This window comes from Mobula birostris, chromosome 8, assembly GCF_030028105.1.
Source record: "Mobula birostris isolate sMobBir1 chromosome 8, sMobBir1.hap1, whole genome shotgun sequence".
Classification (NCBI taxonomy): Eukaryota; Metazoa; Chordata; class Chondrichthyes; order Myliobatiformes; family Myliobatidae; genus Mobula; species Mobula birostris.
In genome coordinates this window covers 65,560,695-65,577,378 of record NC_092377.1, presented here as the reverse complement: position 1 = coordinate 65,577,378, position 16,684 = coordinate 65,560,695, and the positions used below count along the sequence as shown (strand labels likewise).

Below are 16,684 nucleotides of genomic sequence, written 5' to 3'. Positions count from 1 at the left end.
TAGCATGCAAAGCTTAAACTCTAAAAAGTATTTTGGCCCAATCTGCATTTCAGTTTTAACACATGTAGAATCTCAGTTCAAATACAATTTTGTTATGTTGGGCGTGTAAGAAAATGTATACTTTAAGAATTTTTGGATTCTAATGTCAAATGAAACAAGAAATGTGTGATCCAAGACTGCTTTAAAAATACAGGATCACAACAGCAGAACTTCAGCTAAAAGAACAGGCCAAAACAAAAACAATGTAACAGTGAGCTGTACTGAACACAAAAATAACTTCTCAAATTAATTCTGTTTGTTCCCAAGTTTTGTTCAATGCTGAATTGCGTAACAGAAAGAAATGAAACTGTAGTGGACCAAGAGGATAGTAAAACGCTTTGAAAGGGTAAAGGAAGGGGTAAACAAAAGCAGATAAAATTAGTGTTAAGAAATATAACTGCCAAATGTCAGGGAAAAAGAGTGAGGAGAGGTAATATAAACTCAAGACATAAATATGAAAAGGATACCGATATAGAGGAAATCCAAGGAGTAAACATGCATAAATCATTGCGACAAGCAATACTAATTGAAAGTTAAAATAATAGGCAGAGCTGAAGTAATAAAAGGAAGTTAATGGTAAACATTTATAACACACTAGGTGCCATGTAGAAAACAGCGTGTACAGTAGTTCTAGGCAGTGAGGTTGGAGAAGCTGAGGTTGTTCTTCATGGAGCACAGCAGAATGAAAGAGATCATTAAAATCATGAAAGGAACAGGCTGTCTCCATTGGCAGAAGTGTCCAGAATCAAAATAGCACGTGAACCAAATGCTATGGAAGGACTTCTTTCTAATTTTAATTGAAACAAGTGGTTGGGTCCAGAATGCATAGCCAGGGCTATTAATGGAAGTAGATTCATTCAATCAATAGACAAAAAATGCTGGAGGGACTCAGTGGGTCAAGCATCATCTTTGGAGGGAAATGGGCAGTTGATGTTTCAGGGCAAGGCCTTTAATCAGGCCTGAAAAGAAGAGGGCAGAGTTCAGAATGAAAGGGTGGAGGGAGAGGGAGGAGCACAAGTAGGCAGGTGAAAGGGTGGGAGTGGAAATGATGTCAGAAGCTAGGAGATGATTAAGTGGAAGTGTCAAGGGCTGATAGGGGAAGTCAGTAGAAAAGCTGGGGAACCAGAGGAAGGAAGGTGTGGGTGATGAGGAGGGAGGGTAAAAGAGGTAAAGGGGCCAAAGGGATACGATAAAATAAAGAGGAGGGAAGGGGAAAACAGAGCGAGCAGTTACTGGAAGTTACAAGAACTCAGTGATGAGTCTGGCCTCATTGGGGCAGTAGAAGAGGCTGTGGAGAACATGTCAGTGTGGGAATGAGAAGTGGAATTCAAATAGGTGGCCACCAGGAGGACATGGCTGTTACAGCAGGTGGAGCAAAGATGTCTGACAATTCAGACATGGCAATCAAAGGAAACTGTGTAAGTAATTGACAGCAAGCAAAAAAAATCTCTGGACTTATGACAAATAACACAGGAGATTGCTGTCATACAGCACTTGCACAGATTTGAGGAGCTGAATGATGGTCCCGAGCTGAATGATGCTCTCAAGCTGAAAACTTTACATTTGAATAGAAGTTTTTTTTTCCAATTCCAGATAAAGTTCCAACCTCACTTGCCAACTTAGGTTATATCCTTTGAATATTTCCTGATGGATAGAGTTCTGCAGGAATAATAAAGGCTTCTCACACCACTACCTCTCCATTTAAACAGATAAAGATTAAACATAAAATGTCTTCATGAGACCTTTATGTAAATCTGGAGTGTATGGGGTGTCAGGGAGGGGTAGCACCTCTGGTGAGGGGACATGTCGCATTCTTTTCAAGGCGGTTAGTCCACCTTTGGTCCCTACCTGGCACTCAGCTCTCACCTGTGGCTCCCTGTAGCTGTCTGCATGCAACAGCGGCCACACCCCAGGCAACGGCTTCGACAAGCTGGCTAAACCAGGTGAGGGTAGCCAACAGGTCTCAAACCCTCGGTGAGATAGGGAGTTGTCTTTCCCAGCATGTGAAGACAGACTCCAGCAGATTGAGCAGACGAGACCAATGGAAGGTCCAACGGTCAAGAAGGCGGTCTCTGCAAGCGTTGTGGAACGTGTAGAGCAGGACAAGACACAGAAGACGTCCTGTTCATCCACTGTGCCTAGTCCCATCTCCAGCCGTCTAGACTGTCTTGCCACTGGATCCAGATGAGAATTGGGAAGAGAGAGTGAGGCTGACGCTGCACAACTCTCCCTCACTTAAATCCAAATCACGCGCTAGTCTCAACACCATCATAATGGTGTCAAAGTCCTCATAAACGTCGACGATGGACGAACACAAATGTAAATCTCTACACTTTCCAGCAGATCTATAATTAGAAATACTGACCATCTTATCCTTTTCACAAGACCACAGGCCCTGGTCAGACCACATCTGGAGTCCAAACCATCACATCTTGGAAAGATATTACTGGTCTTGGGAGGAGAGCAACATCAGTTCAAAGTTTCAAGAACTGGTGTCTCCGGTCTAGTAACTGCACTAATATGCCACCCTAAAATTATTAGGTCATTTGCCATAACTTTAAAATTAGAACCAGATACAAAAGAAATAAAAATGTATATTAAATCTAAAATCCATTTTTTAAAAATCGACGTGTAAGAATATAAAGAGCATGAAGTAAAGTCAAGGAAAAATACAGTGTACTGAATTAAGTGGAACACGCTGAAGGGGGTCTAAATGGCCCGCTTCTGTTCTAAGCACTGAAATTATATCTTCAGATTCCAAGTGCTGAGATTAGTTAACTCACCACAAATTTGGCGTCAAACCCAAAACTTTTCTTCTCCATATGCTTCAATATTGCACCATATGGGCTATTTAGAGACAGCCCCAACACCTATTCATTCTCTCCATTGGTGAGGTGATGGGGATGCTAACGAGGTATTCAAATGCACAAAATCCATCTGAGTCACTGACTCAAATCGCAGATCCACACAACTGCGAGTATTAATGCTCACCGACTCTCTGCTTATTAATTAGGCAAGACTCATTAGTCTAGCATTCTGTCAACAGTATTAAGCCTTATTCGTCCGAAGTTGAGCGTTGGATCGTAACAACGTTCACGAAGCAAACATATTAAAAGGAATTATCTTAACAACTTTGATATAATTCTTTGAAGAGTTGTACTGAATTTCCCGACAACTGATTTTATATATACACACTTTTTCAAATAATAAAAAAATACGCAGGCCCGATAGTCTGAAGAGTTACAGTTTAAAACGTACTTTACAAGAAATTATTTTATTTCAAAATTAGAACATAGGGAAGGATGTACCCGAAACAAAGAATGTCACGGTCCTTCTGATCTTTTCCGAAAGTTTCAAACTGCACTTTTAAAAAAACTCAGTTTAAAAAAACAATTTAAAAAATAAACAGCATGTCGGCGAGATCATTCCTCCACCACCCAAGACTGTAATATAGATCTAATTGGAATAATGTGTCCTGATGTAGTGCCACGTTCTTCAGAGTAGGAATTTCCTCTCGGCACGCACCATGCAGACCGCTGTCACTACATTGCTGTCCCTGGCTCCGATCCGTCCAATCCACCGCTTTCAAACACACTTCAGACTTTCTCTTCAACGGGCTTATCGCCGTCTCTTTTTTTCTCCATCCCGCACATTCACAATCATTCAAAACAAAATGCTGGTAAAACCTGAGAGGGCATTCCAAGCAGCGCAGAGAGAGAGAAAAAACCCCAGCTCTTTTGAAAATTAAACGGCACGAACCAATCGGAACTGTTTTCCACTTCTAAAAACACCGCTCTCTGCCCTTGTAGTAAGAAATAAACGCTGATATGATTTCAGTCCAACGGTTCCGTGAAAACGCATCATAAAATACCGGAGGAGCAGGGCAGAGCTCCCATCCCCCACAGTCCGTGACTTCGCCAGGTAACGGCTCGGCTTTCCGCCGCTCCCTCCCTGGGCACACACTTCGCGTCACTTTCAGAGTTACTTTGGTCCTTACTGAAGGTAAACAACGTGCTGCAGTCCGGGGAGGGGGGACGAGAGCATAGTAACCTTCCCGGAGACACCCCTCCCCAAACAAAGCGGCTCCGCCTGAAACTCGCGAAGATCGTGTTTGTCGGAATTGGGCACTGATGAACAGGCTGGCTGATAAACGACGGAATCTCCGAAAGTTTGAAGGATTGAAAAAAACAATGCACAACTTCCTCAGGAGCATGGAGACTGGCAGCCGCCTGAAAAGGAACAGTGGAGTGGCAACAAAGGGAGCTTTTGAAAGCAACAAAGTCAGGGCTCTGCGGTAACAAATCTGGTGTCAAACTTACCAGCTGCCGAAAGAAACTTGCAGACTTTCACCAAGGGACAAATATGAGAGGCACTCTTTTCCTTTCTTTCCTTTCATGTAAGGATGGAATACATGCCTCACTCAGTCGTACAGTAGGTGTCCCAATGTGTACACCCAGCCATTCGCTACCGGCCTGATTTTTTACCCCATACTCGCCAAAATTTCCCCCGACAATGAGTCCACGGTAGCCCCGGCACGCGAGCGCATGTCCACATGTTCATTGGTAGCTCTGAACTGTCCATCATCCGAACTTGCTCTCTCATTTGTTTGAATTGCCCTCGTTCCCGCCCTCCATGCGTATGACGTCACGCACTGAGAACTACAGCTGAGTTTTCTTGAATATGAGTGTTGCAAATACTTGGGTGTTACTTTATTTCAAATCAATGGCGATTCATTGTACCGTGGGAAGATAGGCTGAACCCAAGTAATTAGGTGCCATTACCAGCATTTTCTCACCTTTCTTGTTGTTTGAATCTCCACCCCACCCTTTATCAGCATATTCTTTTGTGTTCTATAATTTGTTTCTACAGGTTCTGTCTGACCGTCAGTTATAAAATTGACACCTTTATCTGGTAGTTTGCATATCTTAAACTACTTAACTGCACTTCTGTGACAAATGCGCCTTTTTATTGTACCCCGCACGTTTTAATTCCACAACGACACACACCAAGTGCTGGAGGAACTCAGCAGGTCAGGCAGCCTCTGTGGAAATGATAAACAGTCGATGCTTCGGCCAAGACCCTTGTCTGGGACTGGAAAGGAAGGGGGTAGACGCCAGAATAAAAGGGTGGGGAGAGGGAAAGGAGGACCAGCTAGAAGGTGATAGGTGAAACTAGGTGGGTGGGAAAAGTAAAGAGCTAGAAAAAGCTGAAAGGCGAGGAGTGTGGACGATGGGAGAAAGGGAAGCGTCCATTATTAAAGACCTCCAGTACCCAGGGCATACCCTTTTCTCACTGTTACCATCAGGAAGGAGGTACAGAAGCCTGAAGGCACACACTCAGCGATTCAGGAACAGCTTCTTCCCCTCTGCCATCCGATTTCTAAATGGACATTGAACCATGGTACACTGCCTCATTTTTAAAATATATATTTTTTGCACAATTTTGAATCTATTAAATATACGTATACTGTAATTAATTTACTTATTACTACTTTGTTTTTTTCTTCTATATTATGTATTGCATTGAACTGCTGCTGCTAAGTTAACAAATTTCACGACACATGCTGGTGATAATAAACCTAATTCTGATTCTAATTCTGAAGAGGCACTGGGGTGAGGTGACAGGCAGGTGAGAAGAAGAGGTAAGAGGCCAGAGTGGGGAAAAAAGACTAGAGAAGGGGCAGGGAAAAGAAAGTTATGGGGAGGAGAAATCGATGTTCATGCCATCAAGTTGGAGGCTACCTAGATGGAATATGAGGAGATGCTCCCCCACCTTGAGCGTGGTCTCATCATGGCAAAGGAGAAGGTCATGGACTGACAATATTGGAACAGGAATGGGGATAAGAATTAAAATGGTTGTTCACCAGATATTTCCACTTTTGGCAGATGGAGCAGAGGTGCTCGACATTTGCCAAAAGCAGAATTTCCCAGCGCCAATCAAACTTGTTTGAACAGCCCTCATCTAGTTCCAACATTTGATGAAAATTCCCAATTCTGAGGAAGGATCGCAGACCGGAAACACTGCTTTTGAGCAGGTGGTGCCATGCCTGCTGAGTTTTTCCAGCATTTTCTGTTTTTAATTCCAACATGTGTTGGTTTTATTTCACATATACACCCAATGTTCTCAAGCAGTCCCACAAGTATTGGGTTACATTGCACTATGGTGGCTTGTGAGGTGACTGGGGAGGCCAATGTGGGGACTGCAGAACTTTCCACAGATGGTCCAGGAGCTGCCTGACCGGATGCCTGGTTGCATTCCATGTTCTCCATGTGAATAATGAAGCACTTCTATCTCCGATGCATCATCTGCCTCTAGAACTTATGATACAATAGCTTGAAGAAATGTTATTTCAATTTATTAAGTTGAGAAAAGAGTGCTGTGGATATGACATTCACTGAGTGACAAGAAATAACCACCAATGATAGGAGAAAGTTTTTCACATTGTTGCTGGTAATCAAGAGTCACAATTTTTTATCAGCAAAAAGGACTGTAGCAGAATCAAACTCAGCTGTATAATAGAAAGTAATGGACATAAGAAGTGAAAGAAAGAATAAGCCATCTTGATCTTGTGCCTGCTCTACCATTCATTGCCAGGGAGTTCTATGGATGGATGCAGGCCCTTTGTCTCCACTGTTTCATGCAGTCCAAGATACCCCATTCACACTAATTCCATTTGCCAGTGCTTGACCCATAACCTTCAAGACCTTTCTGATCCATGTACTTCTCCAACTACCTTTTAAAAGTTGTCATTGTGCCTGCCTCAACTACTTCTGGCAGCTGATTCCACATAGATATCCCTCGTGTTTAAAAAAAAGTTACCCCTCAATTTCCTCTTAAATCTTTCCCTCTCACCTTATACCTCTGTGTCTAGTTCTTAATTCCCAGCTCTGAGAAAAAGATTGCGCATTTACCCTATCTCTGCCCCTCGTGATTTCCTACATCTCAAGAAGATCACTGCTCAGTCTCCTCTGCTCAATGCAATAATGTCCCAGCCTGTCCAGCTTAGTCCCTCAAGTCCTGGCAGCATCCTCGTTAAGTCTTTCCAGTTTAATAAAATCCTTCTATAGCAGGGCGACCAAAACTGAACACAATACTCCAAATGCAGCCTCATCTGTGTCCTGTACAACTACATAATGACATCCCTAGTTTTATACTCAGTGTCCTCACTTATGAAGGCCAGCATACCAAAAGCCTGCTTCTCCAATTTGTCTACTACTGAATCCACACTTGGTGAACCATGTACTTGTACTCCAAGGACCCTCTGTTGTACAACAATACAATAGACAATAGGTGCAGGAGTAGACCATTTGGCCCTTCAAGCCAGCACCACCATTCACTGTGATCATGGCTGATCATCCACAATCAGTAGCCCGTCCCTGCCTTCTCCCCATATCCCTTGACTCCACTATCTTTAAGAGCTCTATCTAACTCTTTCTTGAAAGCATCCAGAGAATTTGCCTCCACTGCCTTCTGGGGCAGAGCATTCCACAGATCCACAACTCTCTGGGTGAAAAAGTTTTTCCTCAACTCCATTCTAAATGGCCTACCCCTTATTCTTAAACTGTGGCCTCTGGTTCTGGACTCACCCAATATCGGGTACATGTTTCCTGCCTCTAGCATGTCCAATCCTTTAATAATCTTATATGTTTAAATCAGATCCCCTCTCATCGTTCTAAATTCCAGTGTATACAAGCCCAGTCTCTCCAATCTTTTAACATATGACAGTCCCACCATTACTACGCTACACTCCCTCAATAGGAAGAATGTCCTTCCTCAAATTTGGAGACCAAAACTGCACACAATAGGTGTGGTCTCACCAGGGTCCTGTACAACTACAGAAGGACCTCTTTGCTCCTATACTCAACTGCCCTTGATATGAAGGCCAACATGCCATTAGCTTTCTTCACTGCCTGCTGTACCTGTATGCTTACTTTCAGTGACTGATGAACAAGGACACCTAGATCTCATTGTACCTCCCCTTTTCCTAGCTTGACACCATTCAGATCGTAATCTGCCTTCCTGTTCTTGCCACCAAAGTGGATAACCTCACATTTATCTACATTAAACTGCATCTGCCATGCATCTGCCCACTCACCCAACCTGTCCAAGTCACCCTGCATTCTCATAACATCCACCTCACAGTTCACATTGCCACCCAGCTTTGTGTCATCTGCAAATTTGCTAATGTCACTTTTAATCCCTTCATCTAAATCATTAATGTATATTGTAAATAGCTGCAGTCCCAGCACCAAGCCTTGCAGTACCCCACTAGTCACTGCCTGCCATTCTGAAAGGGACCTGTTAATCCCTACTCTTTGTTTCCTGTCTGCCAACCAATTTTCTATCCATGTCAGTACCCTACCTCCAATACCACGTGCTCCAATTTTGCCCACTAATCTCCTATGTGGGACCTTATCAAAGGCTTTCTAAAAGTCCAGTTGCACTACATCCACTGTCTCTCCCTGGTCCATTTTCATAGTTACATCCTCAAAAAATTCCAGAAAATTAGTCAAGCATGATTTCCCCTTCTAAATCCATGCTGACTCGGACCGATCCTGTTACTGCTATCCAAATGTGCTGCTATTTCATCTCTTATAACCGACTCTAGCATCTTCCCCATCACTGATGTCAGGCTAACTGGTTTTCTCTCTCCCTCCTTTCTTAAAACGCGGGATAACATTAGCTACCCTCCTGTCCACAGGAACTGATCCTGAATCTATAGAACATTGGAAAAGGATTACCAATGCGTCCATGATTTCTAGAGCCACCTCATTAGGTACCCTGGGATGCAGACCATCAGGCCCTGGGGATTTATCAGCCTTCAGTCCCATCAGTCTGTCCAACACCATTTTCTGCCTAATATAAATTTCCTTCAGTTCCTCCGTTACCTTAGGTTCTCTGGCCACTATTACTTCTGGGAGATCGTTTGTGTCTTTCCTAGTGAAGACAGATCCAAAGTACCTGTTCAACTCGTCTGCCATTTCTTTGTGCTCCACAATAAATTCACCCGTTTCTGTCTTCAAGGGCCCAACTCTGGTCTTAACTAATTTTTTCCTCTTCACATACCTAAAGAAGCTTTTACTATCCTCTTTCATATTCTTGGCTAGCTTCCCTTCGTACCTCATCTTTTCTCCGCATATTGCCTTTTTAGTTCTCTTCTGTTGCTCATCAAAAGTTTCCCAATCCTCTGGCTTCCCGCTCATCTTTGCTATGTTATACTTTTTCTCTTTTATTTTTATACTGTCCTTGACTTCCCTTGTCAGCCACGGTCACACCTTACTCCTCTTAGAATCTTTCTTCCTCTTTGGAATGAACTGATCCTGCACATTCTGTATTATTCCCAGAAATAACTGCCATTGTTGTTCCACTGTCATCCCTGCTAGGGCGTCTTTCCAGTCAACTTTGGCTAGCTCCTCCCTCATGGCTCCAATATCCCCTTTGTTCAACTGTAATACTGACACTTCCGATTTTCCCTTCTACCTCTCAAGTTGTAGATTAAAACTTATCATATTATGGTCACTACCTCCTAATGGCTCCATTACCTCGAGTTCCCTTATCAAATCCGGTTCATTACACAACACTAGATCCAGAATTGCCTTCTCCCTGGTAGGCTCCAGTACAAGCTGCTCTAAGAATCCATCTCGGAGGCATTCCACAAACTCCCTTTCTTGGGGCCTAGTACCAACCTAATTTTCCCAGTCTACCTGCATGTTGAAATCCCCCATAACAACCATTGCATTACCTTCGCAACATGCCAATTCTAACTCTTGATTCAACTTGCACCCTATATCCAGGCTACTTTTTGGGGGCCTGTAGATATCTCCCATTAGGGTCTTTTTGCCCTTACAGTTTCCCAGTTCTATCCATACTGACTCTACATCTCCTCATTCTATGTCACCCCTCGCAAGGGACTGAATTTCATTCCTCACCAACAGAGCCACTCCACCCCCTCTGCTCACCTGTCTGTCATTTCGATAGGACGTATACTCTTGAATATTCATTTCCCAGCCCTGGTCCTCTTGCAGGAGCCTACCATTCACTGCAAAAGTCCTACCTGGGTTTGCCTTCCAAAGTACAATACCCCACACTTATCCAAATTAAATTCCATTTATCACTCCTCAGCCCACTTACTCAATTAATGAACATAACCCTGTAAATTTTGCAAACCTTCATTCTCCACTATACTACCTATTTTAATGTCATCTGCAAACTTACTAACTGTGCCTTGTATGTTTTTATCCACATCGTTGATATAAATAACAAACAAAAAAAAACAAGCCCTGAGGCCCACTGGTCACAGGCCTCCATTCCAAGAAACTCCTACCTTCACCAGCAAGTCAATTGTGTATCCAATTAGCCAGCTCTCCTTGGATTCCATGCCAACTTCCCTCCCAGTGCAAGCTACAACATGGACCCCTGTAAAGGGCCTTGTAAAACATGTCTACTACCCTCATCTACATTTTTGATCACATCATCAAAAAAATCTCAGTCAAGTTCATAAGACATGATCACCCATGCACAACACCATGCTGACTATTCCTAATCCACACCAGTCTTTCCAGATGAATGTATATCTTATCCCTCAGAAGCCTCTCCAGCAACTTATCTATCACCGTTGTTAGACATATTGGCCTCTAGTTCCTAGGTTTTTCTTTGTATCCATTTGGAAATAAAGGCTATATTTGCTACCTTACAGAATATTGGCACCTCACCCATGGCTAACGATGATGCCAACGACTCAGTCAGGGTCCCACAATTTCTTCTCTTGCCTCCCAGAGTTTTTGAAAATATCTGGTTAGCCTCTGGAGATTTGTCTACCTTCACTCCTTTTAAGACATCCAGCACCTCCTCTACTGTAATGTAGATTATCCCCAAGACCTTCCCATTTACATTTCCTTGTTCTAAAGTCTTCACGTCTTTCTCCACAGTGAAAATAGAAGAGAAATCTTCCTTGAGGACCTCACCCATCTCCTGCCGCTCCATACAAAGACATCCTCTTTGATCTTTGAGGGGCCCTATTTTCTCTCCCTAGTTACCCTTTTTCTCTTAGCATGTGTATAAAAGTACAAAGGATTTTCCTTAATCTTCTTTGCTAAAGCTATCTCATGCTTCCTTTTTGCCCCTTTATTTTCTTCTTGAGTACACTCTTGCATCCATTCTTCCCCTCCAAATATTCACTCGATCGCTATTACCCATACCTTAACTGTGTTTCTTTTGCTTTCCTGACTAGGGTCACAATACCTCCTGTCTTTCACTAGCAGAACATGCAGACCTTGAGATCTCCCTATCTCTCCTTTAAAAGTCTCCCTCTTGCATGTGGTCCGCAAACAACTCACTGCAGTCAACCTTTGCAAACTTTTGTCTCGTACCATCAAAATTCGCCTTGCCACAGTTTAAAACTTGAACCTGTGCACCAGTTCTGTCCCTTAACATAACTACTGTATTAAAAAACTAATAGAACTATGGTCACTGATCCCAAAGTACACCCCTACTGTCACCTCAGTCTCTTGCTCAGCTCTATTACCCAAGGTGTTGTTGAACTTTCCCCTCTCTCTAGTAAGACCCTCTATATATTGCTGAAAATAGCAGACTTAGCAAATTCTACCCTATTTAAGCCCTAATGAGTATGACAGTCACATCCTATGTCAGGAAATTAAAAATCCCCTACTATGACAGTCCTGTTATTCTTACAACTCTGCACAACCTCCCTTGTATATTTGTTCTTCTAATTCCCATTCAGTATTTGGCAGTCTATGGTACAATCCCAACAATGTGATCATCCCCTTCTTATTTTGCAGCTCTATCCATAGGTAAACCAATTAATACGATTATAATTGATCTTTTACATCAGTGCCAATTTCCTATACTATCACCATATTTCTTGATCCCTTTATATTCAAAAGGCAGGTTAATTCTTCAAAATACCAACCATACAATGGTGAAGTAGGTAGAAGCATGGCAGACGACTTCTATTTAGACACATTTTAATTGAAGACTAATATAGAAACATGGATTGGTGCAAATGACACAGATTTGAAATTGGTGGAAGAACAAACAGGCATTGGTGTCTATTAAAAGTAACAATGTCTCTCTGTTCATCTATCAATAACAATGGTGGATAAAAAACCATATGCATTACACGTTTTAATAAAACATAAAAGCCAAGGGATCTTGGTTATCTTACCCATCATAAGTTAGGACTTATCTGAACTTCTGCTGTTAACTCAAGGCACTGTATTTTTGGAAAAATGCAAAGGGTTTAAGAAAGGGTGCAGATGCAATTTAGCAGGATGTTACGAAGGATTAGTTATGAGGAGAACTTGGTTAAAGGATTGTTTTCTCTGAAACAGTGCAAGACAACGGCTAACAGAAGTTTTCCAGATGATCTGACATTTATATGCAATAAATGGAGAAAAAAGTTTCCCTCTCAAGTCATTTCCAGAATATCTAGAGCAGAGATGAGAGCAGCTTTTACTCAGAGATCTAGATGGTTACTTAACAGAAGATTAACTTGTCATATTCGATGCCCATGGATCAAAATAGGTTCATTCCCTTTCAGTAATGCAGAAGCCGGTCTCCATAGTGTTTCTGTGGGATTTGCCCTCTTACATATGTTGCATGTCTTTTAATGTCCCTGTATATTTCAGCAACCTCTGTACATACTTAAGCCATACATCTGCAAGAAACAAAACTAATTAGCAGACTGTATGAGCCAAACAGAGTATTTGAACCTGCTTGGCAAATGGGTTTCAGATTCAGTTCCTAAAGGTGGTACATCAGAAACACTGTGTTATGTAAAATAATATCTAGGTCAGAGAGACAATTAATAGCCCACAGCTAACTTCTCAAAACATCACTATAAGTTAAAAGGGACATTTACTATATTTATCTGTATTTTCCTTGATTTCAAAAATCATCATAAACACAATAAATAGCAGAGTTAAACTGAATAATATAATTTACTTAACGTTAGTCCAAATTCTGATAATTCAATTAAGAAAGGAGTTTTATGTACTTCTCTGCATCTTTGAAAAGTCATATTCTTGAAAACCTGGGATGATAAGATGGCCTCTGGATCTCCCAATCGGTCTTGTTATGATCTTGCATTTCATTGTTTACTTGTACTGCACTTTCTCTGTAGCTGTTACACTTTATTTTGCAATCTATTATTGTTTACCTTGTACTACTTCAATGCATCGTGCAATGATTCGATTTGTATGAATCGTGCTCAAGGCAAGCTCTTCACAGTATATTGTACGGGTAACTCATACATGTGGAGCAGAGTCGATGGGTCAAATGGCCTAACTTAGTCCATGTCTTTAGAGACAATAATAAACCATTTCCAATTCAAATATCTCAAAACACATTCAGAAAAGTAAGCCAAGCTCATCATCATCATTGTCCATTCGTCCCCCCCATTCCTCCCCACTGATCTCCCTCCTGGCACTTATCCGTGTAAGCGGAACAAGTGCTACACATGCCCTTACACTTCCTCCCTTACCATCATTCAGGGCCCCAAACAGTCCTTCCAGGTGAGGCGACACTTCACATGTGAATCGGCTGGGGTGATATACTGCGTCCAGTGCTCCCGATGTGGCCTTTTATATGTTGGCGAGACCCGATGCAGACTGGGAGACCGCTTTGCTGAACACCTACGCTCTGTTCGCCAGAGAAAGCAGGATCTCCCAGTGGCCACACATTTTAATTCCACATCCCATTCCCATTTTGACATGTCTATCCACGGCTTCCTCTACTGTAAAGATGAAGCCACACTCAGGTTGGAGGAACAACACCTTATATTCCATCTGGGTAGCCTCCAACCTGATGGCATGAACATTGACTTCTTTAACTTCCGCTAATGCCCCACCTCCCCCTCGTACCCCATCCGTTATTTATTTTTATACACACATTCTTTCTCTCACTCTCCTTTTTCTCCCTCTGTCCCTCTGACTATACGCCTTGCCCATCCTCTGGGTCCCCCCTCCCTTGTCTTTCTCCCCAAACCTCCTGTCCCATGACCCTCTCATATCCCCTTTGCCTATCACCTGTCCAGCTCTTGGCTCCATCCCTCCCCCTCCTGTCTTCTCCTATCATTTTGGATCTCCCCTTTCCCCTCCAACTTTCAAATCCCTTACTCACTCTTCCTTCAGTTAGTCCTGACGAAGGGTCTCGGCCTGAAACGTTGACTGTACCTCTTCCTAGAGATGCCGCCTGGCCTGCTGTGTTCACCAGCAACTTTGATGTGTGTTGCTTGAATTTCCAGCATCTGCAGAATTCCTGTTGTTCTCATCATCATTAGGACTCTTTCCAGTGATGATGTTTCCTCAGCTCACACATCACTCACTCCAGTTTGATACTATCACATTTTACATACCCATTTTAATTATAAATAAAATCACTCTTTTTTTCTCTTCTATTGTGACAGCATTTGTTCTGTTCTGTATTCCATCAGCTATTTAGAGATGTTACACCAAAGCAACATTTCTTTAAGTTATCTGAGAATTTAATCAGCATAGATAACAGAAACATCAAAGATATATAACTTTGCCTCAAGGATAGCTGTAGCTTTGACATGACTGGTAGATATTGTGCAAACAATATAAACTGCATACTAGAGTGGGGGGAGTTGTCAATGAATAAATCTCATTGAGATTGACAGAAGGTGGGGCATCCCTATAGAGTTAATGATTCAAGTTAAATGGCCTTCAAATAATCATTACGGGTTACGAAGCCATCTGTGCAGTATTCTGCATCCAGACCTTCCAGAAAGGACGACAATTTACAGAGGTGCTGCACTCCTGCACCCCACTCCCTCCAAATTATAGCAAATCAAAAGGAAGGAGATATGTGTGCTTTTAAGTATACATAATGCATCGGGAAAGACTAGCTGCTTTAATTAAATACAGTGCTGGAAATATTGAGGAATACACACAAAATGCTGAAGGAACTCAGCAAAACAGGCAGCATCTATGGAAAGAAATAAACAGTCAATGTTTCGGGCCAATCAGGACTGCTTTATCTAGCCTGTCAATGCAGTTTGACAAGTGCACACCATTAAAACTACAAACAAAATGCTTTTCAAAAGCTTCTTAATTTCCTGAAATTTTTTTAAAATCCTCTGATTTACCGTCAACTCCTCAGCACCCATGCTAACCAATTTGATCTGTATTAATAATAGGCCACACTGCCTATTTCCTTCCCAAAAGGTCTATTTAGACTATACAACATAGGAGCAGAATTAAACCATATGACCCATTGAGTCTGCTCTGCAATTTAGCATTGCTGAAAACACCGCATACTGCATTGCAATCTGTGAGCTAAATACTGTGTGTACTCTCAAACTCTGCTCAACAGCACCACATCATTGCAACACACAGTTGTCCTGATCTATAGTTCCATTTCATCCTTTGCCTCTTTATAGAAAATGCTCCCTGACCAGATGTGCAGTTGCAACATCTTCTGTTTCCTGAACCTGCGTTAGGTAACGAACCGGGTCAGGTCACAGGTCTCTCAGTGGGTGAGCATCTGGGGGACAGTGACCACTGCTCCCTGGCCTTTAGCATTATCATGGAAAAGGATAGAATCAGAGGGGACAGGAAAATTTTTAATTGGGGAAGTGCAAATTATGAGACTATAAGGCTAGAACTTGCGGGTGTGAATTAGGATGATGTTTTTGCAGGGAAATGTACTATGGACATGTGGTTGATGTTTAGGGATCTCTTGCAGGATGTTAGGGATAAATTTGTCCCGGTGAGGAAGATAAAGAATGGTAGGGTGAAGGAACCATGGATGACAAGTGAGGTGGAAAATCTAGTCAGGTGGTAGAAGGCAGCATACATGAGGTTTAGGAAGCAAGGATCAGATGGGTCTATTGAGGAATATAGGGTAGCAAGAAAGGAGCTTAAGAAGAGGCTGAGAAGAGCAAGAAGGGGGCATGAGAAGGCCTTGGCGAGAAGGGTAAAGGAAAACCCCAAGGCATTCTGAAATTATGTGAAGAATAAAAGGATGACAGGAGTGAAGGTAGGACTGATTAGAGGTAAAGGTGGGAAGATGTGCCTGGAGGCTGTGGAAGTGAGCGAGGTCCTCAATGAATACTTCTCTTCGGTATTCACCAATGAGAGGGAACTTGATGATGGTGAGGACAATATGAGTGAGGTAGATGTTCTGGAGCATGTTGCTATTAAGGGAGAAGAGGTGTTGGAGTTGTTAAAATACATTAGGATGGATAAGTCCCTGGGGCCTGACGGAATATTCCCCACGCTGCTCCATGAGGCGAGGGAAGAGATTTTTGAGCCTCTGGCTAGGATCTTTATGTCCTCGTTGTCCACGAGAATGGTACCAGAAGATTGGAGGGAGGCGAACATTGTCCCCTTGTTCAAAAAAGGTAGTAGGGATAGTCCGGGTAATTATAGATCAGTGAGCCTTACGTCTGTGGTGGGAAAGCTGTTGGAAAAGGTTCTTAGAGATAGGATCTCTGGGCATTTAGAGAATCATGGTCTGATCAGGGACAGTCAGCATGGCTTTGTGAAGGGCAGATCGTGTCTAACAAGCCTGATAGAGTTCTTTGAGGAGGTGACCAGGCATATAGATGAGGTTAGTGCAGTGGATGTGATCTACATGGATTTTAGTAAGGCATTTGACAAGG

At 42.5% G+C, this 16,684-nt stretch overlaps 1 protein-coding gene across 4 annotated transcripts in view; it reads right to left on the bottom strand.

Moving 5' to 3' along the window:
* The window catches only part of LOC140201358 (rho guanine nucleotide exchange factor TIAM2-like), a 278,281-nt gene extending 273,743 nt beyond the window's left edge, over positions 1-4,538 (bottom strand). For all 4 annotated transcript variants that reach the window (XM_072265342.1, XM_072265339.1, XM_072265341.1 and 1 more), the window contains exon 1: positions 4,359-4,538. The gene's annotated coding sequence lies outside the window, so the exon portion shown is untranslated. The remainder of the gene's footprint in view (positions 1-4,358) is intronic.
* Positions 4,539-16,684: the final 12,146 nt, after the last annotated feature.